At 39.2% G+C, this 9,827-nt stretch overlaps 2 protein-coding genes and 1 long non-coding RNA gene across 3 annotated transcripts in view; 1 reads left to right on the top strand and 2 right to left on the bottom strand.

The window, feature by feature from the left end:
* LOC129434317 (uncharacterized) overlaps positions 1-2,488 on the top strand; it is a 31,309-nt gene extending 28,821 nt beyond the window's left edge. The window contains exons 3-7 of the long non-coding RNA XR_012372536.1: positions 240-361; positions 539-622; positions 803-934; positions 1,008-1,101; positions 1,787-2,488. This is a non-coding gene — a long non-coding RNA (uncharacterized lncRNA). The remainder of the gene's footprint in view (positions 1-239; positions 362-538; positions 623-802; positions 935-1,007; positions 1,102-1,786) is intronic.
* The window catches only part of itga1 (integrin, alpha 1), a 209,372-nt gene that overhangs the window by 76,399 nt on the left and 123,146 nt on the right, over positions 1-9,827 (bottom strand). The gene's annotated exons all lie outside the window — the stretch shown is intronic.
* The window catches only part of LOC129447472 (integrin alpha-2-like), a 113,042-nt gene that overhangs the window by 65,909 nt on the left and 37,306 nt on the right, over positions 1-9,827 (bottom strand). The window lies entirely within an intron of this gene.

Here is a 9,827-nt window from a genome sequence, read left to right as displayed (position 1 = left end):
TTGCAGACGTCTTACTTTTCAATGTTCGCGGCCGATCTACAGAAGATGAAGCGATATTTAGCAGACGTCTCCGCGACGTACGTGTGCTATCTGGGTATTGTTAATACTTTTCCTCTAAGACATTTTTAATAGTAATACAAGTGTATTATTGTACCTTATGGGGTATAACAAAATAACTTAATATTAACTTGTTAATTTGGCATTGCTGGCCTTTGTCAATTTGGTTTGTCTTTTTTCAGTTGCCAAGAAGTTTAATCTTCCAACAATGAATGTCTTTGATGACTCAAAGACAGAGGTTGATGAGGAATAATATCTGATGACACGACCAGACTTTGGTGTCCTAGCACAACAAGCCTTGATGGTAAATTGTTTGACATGCTTATCAAGTTTTTTTTAGCAGTGTTCACCAATTCACTGATTTGCATATGCTAATATGTTAGTTGGACTAATTCTCAGCATGCTATCAAAATTGTATGAACAGATAATCTGATTATAGATATGGATTATATTGAAGATTGATTATTTATCTAATACTAAGGGCACGTCAGACTCTGATGGGACCGCAGTGTTGATTAGAAATCCTCCTGAAAAAAATCTAGCCAAGAAACGTCATCTAGTCCAGGTAAGAATCATCAAATTTGCCTCTGAATTACATCTATGCAGAATAACTTAAATATGTAAGGATATTTGAAATTGATTTGAACTTTTTTGATCCACCTCAAATGTTGCTGAGGGTATGAAGTATACACTTTTCAGTTAATATTTTCTCATCCCTGCTCTATTTAATATAATCCCCTTCCAGATCGAAAATATCCTAAACAGCATCCCTGGAGGCGAAAAGGTCATAAATGAATACGCTCGCACAAAGTCTTTCAGATGGCCAAAGACGTGACATGGTGAAAATCTTGGAAGCACATTTAACAAAGGAACATGGGTAGGTTGTTCGTACACTACTTTGTAAATTGATGTTTATGATGTTACGGGTTGTAATTGGTTTCTGTTTGTAGAACAAGCCCTTACCGAAGTTTGAAGGAAGAATGTGCAAAGGGTATTGTCTCCATATTCCCATGCTTTGCTGAACCCAGGAGCAAGCTTGGTTATGTAAGTACATGTTGCCTCTCAATCTTTGTGATAAAAAGGTCCCGTTCTTTCTGTGTTTTTGAAGCTTTGATTGTGTTTACAGTGCACATTATAACACGTGTTCAAGGATTCACGTGTAAAAAAAGTGGTATTCTTTCACAAAATTTACTTGTCTGTATAGCGCTGTTTTCACTGTCCTCGAAACGGGCTGATGTCTTCATTGTTCTGTGAAGTCCCTGCTTCAGAAATATGTAACGAGTTCTGATTGTGTAGTTTATTCAGTGTGTTTTGATTCGACAGCAGCTTAGCTTAGCAGAGTCGTTTGAGCTTAGCTGGAGACTGACGTATTCCTGTGGGCGGAGTTTAGTCAAAATCTGTTTTACTGATGTCATTAATTCGGGAAGTAGAGGGCTGTAGTCCAAACCGGCCATTCATGTAGGCTTTGAAAGGTGAATTCTGTTAATGAAAATATATCGCCTGGCAGTGAACTTTGAGCTTTATCATTTTGCAGGTGTTATTTATGCATCAACAGCAACATTAAACACTAACTAAAATTTAAAAATGGGATCAGGAAGAACATGACCTTAAAAGGAAGATATACTTTTTATATTGCAGTGGAGATATTTTTTGCATTATAATTGATAAGGCATTCATTTCTTTAGTCATGAAATGTAAAACAAAGGTCTTTGTATTGTTCTATTCACAGGAGCATTATTACAATGCAGAAGATGGAAGTGGATATTTGGTGTGGAGAATTAAAACTTTCCAAAAAGAAGCATCAGAGGGACGGATAAAACGGCCACGGCAACCACAAACAGGTGCATGATTTGCAGATTGATCAAGATTTTGGACTTCTATTTGGTGAGGCGACCGCTGCAAAGTTGTTGGAGAAGTGGTCTACCAACATAAAACCTAAGGTCATTGCACAGACCCGTGGCCTCAAACAGACTTGTAAGGTCCAAGACCTCTTCCAAAATGCTGAAGTTGAAGATGGTAACTATTATGCTATACATACATGTGCTATACAAGTTATGAATTCATGAAGAATGGCTTTAGAACCATAGTTTCAATTGTATTATTTATTGTATTATATTTACAATATATATAATCCATGCTTTTGTTATTTAGAGTCCCAAATGAAAACTATTTTAAACTGTAAATCTACAACTCGCATACTAGGCCCTTGTGAAAACCCATCTGAAAGCGCTCTATTTTTACACACTAATTTTGTACTTTATATACAAAAAAATTCTTCTTTTGTACTTCTTGAGATAATCTTAAGAACATCTAAGTATACTTGTCTGTACTATTTTGAGACGCCATGAATATGAACTGAAATATGCTTAAAATATATATAAAAAAAATGTATTTAGCTACCGCTTGTAGTAAACTTAAACCCATCTTTCATACATACAAACAAGTGGTAAATAAATAATTTTTTTAAATATATTTTAAGCATATTTTAGTTTATATGCATGGCATCTCAATATAGCACAATCATTTTTAAGTTTATTAAGTACAAAATTGATGTGCGAAAAGAGAGCAGTACATTATTGAAGTGTACTTCTTTTTCGGCTGGGTTTTCACAGGGGCCTAGTACTTTACACTTTTAGGTTGTTTTAATTTGGGACTCTGATAACAAACGCGTGGTTTACATATTGTAAATAACGTTTAAAGGGGACATATTATGAAAATCTGACGTTTTCCTTGTTTAAGTGCTATAATTGGGTCCCCAGTGCTTCTATCAACAGAGAAAATGTGAAAAAGATTAACCCAGTAACTTAGTTTTGATAAACCATTCTCTGCAAGTATGTGAAAAAATAGCTCATTGAAATGTGGCTCCCCTTGTGATGTAAGAAGGGGATTATACTATAATTATACTACCTCTTAATCTGCACTATTCAACCACTGCCATTTGGTGCAGCTCATTTGCATTTAAAAGGATACACCCAAAATCAACACATATTTGCTCACACCTACAAAGTGTCAATTTTAACATGTTATAATAAATTGTCTATATGGTATTTATAGCTAAAACTTCACATACATACTCTGGGACAGCAAATATTTATTTCACATCTTAAAGTTTTGTGAAATGTCTCCTTTAACTGTATTTCCTCATTTCAGTATTTGTAGTAGTTTGTTTCTGCTTGGTTTATTGTACCATATTATTTCATGTAATGCTTTATCTCCTCTGTTGCATTATCACTATTTATATTATTTTAGTGTTGTTGTCATGAATTGTAAAAATGCTGTTTAAAAGATGAGCTTGACAAATAAAATGTATAATAGATGCTGTTATAGCAAGAGAATAAAATTTTACTGAAATTACAGTTTTGTTTCAGACTGATGTTTTTCATTTTCGAGCTGTTTGATGGTGAAACGTGAATTTTGTAATTCAGAAGAATAACTCTGGACAGAGTTGGTTATTTTTTGTAGTTCACTCATAATTGATGAAAAACAACTCGGGAGGGGAAGTAAATTGTGGCAGAGTAAATCTAAAATTCCTCTAAATAGAGTTAAATTGTAACAGAGTCAATTTCTTTTAGCTCTGAACCGAGTAAAATGGTACTAGAGTTGTTTTTAAAAAACACTACATAGAGTCAAATATTACATGACAGAGTAAAATATTAACACTACATTGAGCATAATTAACTCTAAAAAAAAACAACTCTATCAAAAGAGTAACTTTTACTCTTTTTAGAGAGGGACCAAATGTTATCTGGTATAGAGTAAAATTTTCTTCAAATTGAGTAAATTTTACGCTGGCAAATTTACTGTGTGGCAGCCAATAATAATAAATAGCCATTGGCTAACATCATGAAGCAAAATCCTGCGTTTGGGCCTCGTATATGTGTTAATGATATCTTCAAACTTTAATGATGTTATGTCGACTGGAAACTTGTTGTTCTGATTCATACTGGTATTGAAATATGTGCGTATATTCATGTTTGTATATGTTTAAAATGTTGGCTGCCTGCAAGAGATAATATTAACCTAACTTTAAGCTCAGTACCCCGCGTTCTTTTAAAGGTGCAGTGTGTAATTTTTGAAGGATCTCTTGACAGAAATGCAAAAAATATACAAAACTATATTATCAGTGGTGTATAAAGACTTTTTATAATGAACCATTATGTGTTTATTACCTTGAAATGAGACGTTTTTATCCACATACACAGAGGGTCCCCTTACATGGAAGTCAACATTTTGTGCCGCCATGTTTCTACAGAAGCCCTTAATGGACACACTTTTACTAAGTTGTCTAAGACAATGACATGTTTGTCTGGTGGCGGCTACCGTAGCTTCTCTAGCTGTTTCTTAAGCCAGGGGTGAGCAGTGGACTGAGCTGTTGGTAGCAATTTGCAACCTCACCACTAGATGCCGCTAAAATTTACACACTGTACCTTTCAGCGCACCGAATATGTGTCATAAAAATATGCATTACATTTAATATGAATACATTTTTAATTAACTTAATCACAATTAGATTTAAAACACTAATGTTTTACTTGTATAGCCTTGTCTATGAAAGAATATAAAAAATAATAACTTTTTTTGCACTTGCACACAGCATTTCCACAGCTCCTCTGTTGCTGATGACGGCCTGGGGCCCGTTTCAATAAGGAGGTTCAACCAACTCTGAGTTTAAACTTGAACTCTGAGTTGACTTACTCTGAGATAGGAAACTCTGAGTTTTCGGTTACAGAAAAGCTGATCTGAGTTAGTTCAATCGACTCTGAGTAGGTTAACTCTAAGATAAGCGCGTGCACAGACACAATGAAAAGGCATCATCAATGGAGCTCAGATATTACGATTTACCATGGCAACAGCACATTACAAAGAGTACTTAATAAATTTTAATACTAAAAATGAAAGTGTTACTGCAAGTGTACAGCAACTACGAGCATATATTTGAAAGAAAAGAGTTGTTTTTGTAAATTGCTACTCTAGTAAATGCGTACATTTAATTTTTCATCCCATTTAAAATATCCGAAGTAAATAAACTGAGGACTGTACGTTATTTTATTCATTTACATGCAGATGCAATCCCATGGTCAAAAAGATGACAGCAGCTCATCTAAAAATGAAATTAAGCATAATACTTTGTCATATAAGGCTACGAACTTTACAAATGTTTGTCATGAATAAAACAAAAGTTCGCCAAGCTGGGATTCGAACTCCGATCGCCGACAGTACGTCTGCCCTAACTACCGCACTCAGTACTACCCACTAGACCAGCGGTAATGACGAGTAGATGCATAAGAAATGTCAAGGGAACTGTATAGATGTAAGAGCACTACAAAGACTGATATTAGTCATATAAGGATATTTATATATCTAAAATGACTGCAAAAAATAATAATTTCGCTCACATAAATGTAAGTGGATATGACAAAAAACCACTCGGGGTCTCAAAATCCACTCGCAACATAAATCTAACTTTCTACAAATGAATGCAACATCATCATCTACAGGATTCTCTATAAAAGTACATGGCATTTTAGTCACTAAGACCTTCTATGCACCTAAGTATATCATATTAGCTTTACAAGTCATTTCAATTTGCTGTTTTAATTTTTTAGTTGAAAGTTTAGTTTAATATATAAATATATAAAGTCGTAAGTTAAAATGGTTTGCACTGGCAATTTAATTATAACTTAAAGACAGCTAAAAATATTTTACAGTGTACATAATAAAAATGTGCGCAATGATTGAATGTACTAAAGCAACTAACAAGATTAAACACCGCTACTCCTTTAAAAAAGGGGAGGAGACCACAAGAAACTCAGAGTTTACAGGATAAAACATGCTCCCGACCAGGTTAGGTTCACAGATTAAGTTACTCTGGAAACAGACTCTAAGTATAAGTTACCTCTCCTTCTGAAACAGGCTTGACTTACCCCACCGTCTCAGGTTTAACATACCTCCCCAATTCTGAAACGTAAAACTGAGAGTTTACCTCATTTCAGGGTTAACAAACTCAGAGTTTTCACTTAACCACCTTTCTGAAACGGGCCCCAGGATTTTCTCTTTTGGCCGTTTCTCAAACAGAGGGCTGCATCCTTGCATTTGCAGGCTGCATACGTCATAAAGACTGTCTTATTTCAGAATATTTTCAGCTATAACGTTTACCGTAATACTTAATTCATTGTAAATTGTTGTAATATGCTGATGACTTGCGAATGCAATGCTCAGTTAACTGAAATAAATCAGGCTTGGTGACAAATGCAGCCTGCATATGCGACCTCCAGACGATGCAGCCTTCTGTTTAAAAAACAGCTGCTGTTTGGATTTTGGGACAGAGAAAACTGTTTTGAGCAGTTGTGAGCATTTTCTTGTAAAAACAGCAGAAACAGCTGCCTTTCAGATTCAAAAATTTGAATCTTAATCACTTATCACGGAGCAGAGTATGTGAGCGGAGTGGAGTGGAAAGAATTTGCTTTCCGCGCTCAAAGATTTTCATAATAACTCCGCTCAAGCTCCTCTCTGGATGTACAATATTCCGCTCCTCGCTCCCTTCCCACACCCTCCTTATTAACGCCTCGCTCCGCGTTCGCTCCATTGTAAATTTTAATTCTCTTTTGAAACAACACCAACCTCGTTGGCTCGTTAAAATATCAGAGTCCATTGCAGTTCTGTAGCAGAATGCTCCATTTATTGTTCAACTTTAATAAAGCATATGGCAAGCGTAGCCTGACGTTGTCATACTCAATTCTAGTCAGAATTTGAGTTTGATACCGCTCTATTGAGCTAAAATTATGAGGCGTGTCTCAACCGAAAAATGCCTCTCCACTCAATTGGATAGACCTATGACCAATCAGAGCAACGGAGTGTGTGACGCATGTTGAAATGTCGTCTTTTGCAGCCTGACCGAACTGCTAGTTATTTGGCTACAATGACACTAACATTGTGATTATACTAAGTCTGAGTTAGCGAACATACATCAACACCTACTATGTTTACAACATTTCATTTATATCACAACATAAGGTATTTACTAAGTCATACAGTAAGACTTTCTCTTACCATTTGTACGTTAGGTGAACTTCATCCACGACGATAGCTACCCATTACGTTGGCTTGAAAAATATCGGAGCCTAGGATGTCCCTCCACTTCAGCAGTCACGATTCCGGGCTTCCGAAAAGAAGCTGGCAACGACCGCTAATTATATCCATCTCGTTGTGCACGCCGAGTTGCATCACCGTGATACCCATTTCAGTTGCTTTTTTAACTCTGTCCTCCATAAGTGCGATAAACTTTTGCCGAATGCCGTAGGAAGGACGGCAAAACATAAACAAATGCCTTGATCGCGTTTCTCTGTTCCTCTTTTTAAATCAATGCTCTGTCGATATCATTTAGAACAGACTCAATGTCAGAATCCACACATCTGAATTCTCCAGCGGCAGATTCAACACACGCGCGTGGTTGATACGTTACTGTTGATCATCTGTCCATCATCGTATAAAGCCCGCCCTCACAATTTGATTTGTCAACCAGTTTTTGGACTCGCATAGTAGCTCCTCAATGGAAAAACGCCAGACCGATCTTCCCGTTTTTCAAAATGTGGTGGGCGGGGCTAAGATCGGCTGGCACCCAGGCTAGCATAAGCGTGTCACGGACCGTGCTGTAGCAAGGCAAATGCCGCAAATTATTTACAAATTTAAATGGCTTTTTCTTTTTTTCTGTGTTGGTGGTTTAGGTTGTTAAAGCTGTATTAATACCGACCTTTAGATTTTCTTTCCAAGTGTAAGCAGAAAACGTCTCGGTTACGTATGTAACCTACATTCCCTGAAGGAAGGGAACGGAGACGTCAAGTCGTGGCCGACGAATTTGGGAAGTTGCTTAGAGAGACCAAACTGCTTCTTATACTACTAAAACGCCAATGAACTTGGCATTGACATATTTGCATAATGCTGGCACTGCCCCGCCAGGTCCGTATATAAGCCGCAGGTGCAAATATGGAAATTAGCTTCATTTCGCTGAGAAAGCCGCGAAGTGTGACTTGCCGATAAACAGCAGGGAGCAGCCCTGTGGCGACGGGACGTGGCGTCTCCGTTCCCTTCCTTCGGGGAGCGTGGGTTGCATGCGTAGCCGAGACGTTCCCTTTCAGTCGGTCACTACGACGTCACGTCGTGACCGACGAATTGGGAATCCCTACCAAAACGCCACTGAGGGCTGACCTCTTCCAGTGTCTGGGTAAAGCCCTCCGATTCCACTTACGGATAAAGAGAATTAGGTTTTAAGGCAGAAGGCCGGGCACTAGATGTTCCTTTAACCCCACAGTAGTGCCAGCGACTGGGAAGCGCCCTATCTGAGCGGTATAGGAACACTGCGGAAGCCACCGCCCCGTTAAGGGCTATTGTTGGGCGAAAGTCAACCGTAGTTGAGGTATAAATGACAGCCGTGGCTGTGTAAGCAAAGCAGTGCTAGTAGAATTAACCCCACGGAAAAATACTCACAAAGGAACCCGGTGGTACGCAATGTGGATGCCCGAGCCAAACACAGGTTCGCAAGGATGCAGCTAGTGAGAGGCTGGCAATGGATGCTCCGCAACATCAGGCTGCCAAGGCAGAGGAGAAAGACAAATCAAATTATTACGCATTTTTGCCTTGATGGCCTTCCATACTGAGCTCAGTTTGGAGCAGCAGTCGGAGGCTGCAAGCCGACCTGCGAGCCTGTTCTCTGTGCTTCCCCTATTAAGGAAAGAACACGAGAGGAGACAGGCTCGACACGAACACTGTAAAACCTAATGAACGTGTTAGGTGTCGCCCAACCAGCAGCTCTGCAGATGTCTGTTAGCGAGGAACCACGCACGAGTGCCTAAAATGAGGCAACACTTCTAGTAGAGTGAGCTCTCAAATTAAATAGACAAGGAATGCCCTGCAGATTATAAGCAAGGGCGATAGTATCAACTATCCAATGAGACATCCTCTGCTTAGTGACAGCTTTCCCTCTCTGCTGACCACCGTAACAAACAAAGAGCTGATCTGAAGGCTTTGTGCGGCTCCACGTAGAGGCGTAACGGTCGTACGGGACATAATAAAGCCACGGTTGGGTCTGCCTCCTCCGGGGCAGCACTTGAAAGCTCACCACCTGATCTCTGAAGGGAGTGGTGGGAACTTTGGGCACGTAGCCTGGTCTGGGTCTCAGTGAGACAGCAGCACCAAACTGAAGGCACGAATCGTCAACAGAGAATGCATATAAATCCCTTACTCTCTTCACGGAGGCCAATGCTAGCAGGGTCAGAGTTTTCATTGACAAAAACTTCAGACTCGCAGACTCCAAAGGCTCGAACGCGGGACCTGTAGGGCTTCAGCACCATGGACAGGTCTCAGGGAGGAATAGAGGGAGGGCGCGAGGGGTTTAGCCTGCGAGCGCCTCTTAAAATCTAATAACCAAATCATGCTGGCCAACTGATCTGACGTTAATAAGTGAGTGATGAGCAGAAATAGTGGCGATATCAACTTTAATGGTGGAGGGTGACAGCCTACCATCTATATCTAAGATATAAAAGCACAATGTTAAGAATTCTCTGGGGTCCTCGCGTTGCGAAGAGCACCAGGTGACGAAAAGGGTTTCATTTAAGCGCGTAAGCCCGTCTTGTGGACGGTGCTCGTACCGCGTCGATGGTGTTAGATACCGTTTGCGATAAATCACCTAAACCTTGCGCGCGCTCAACGACCATACATGGAAATCCCACAGGTCGGGCGTGGGTGCCATAATGTGCCCCTTCCTTGAGAAAGAA

This window comes from Misgurnus anguillicaudatus, chromosome 12 (genome assembly GCF_027580225.2).
Source record: "Misgurnus anguillicaudatus chromosome 12, ASM2758022v2, whole genome shotgun sequence".
NCBI lineage: Eukaryota > Metazoa > Chordata > Actinopteri > Cypriniformes > Cobitidae > Misgurnus > Misgurnus anguillicaudatus.
Note: the sequence above shows the minus strand (reverse complement) of the source record. Positions and strands in the feature narration are given on the sequence as shown.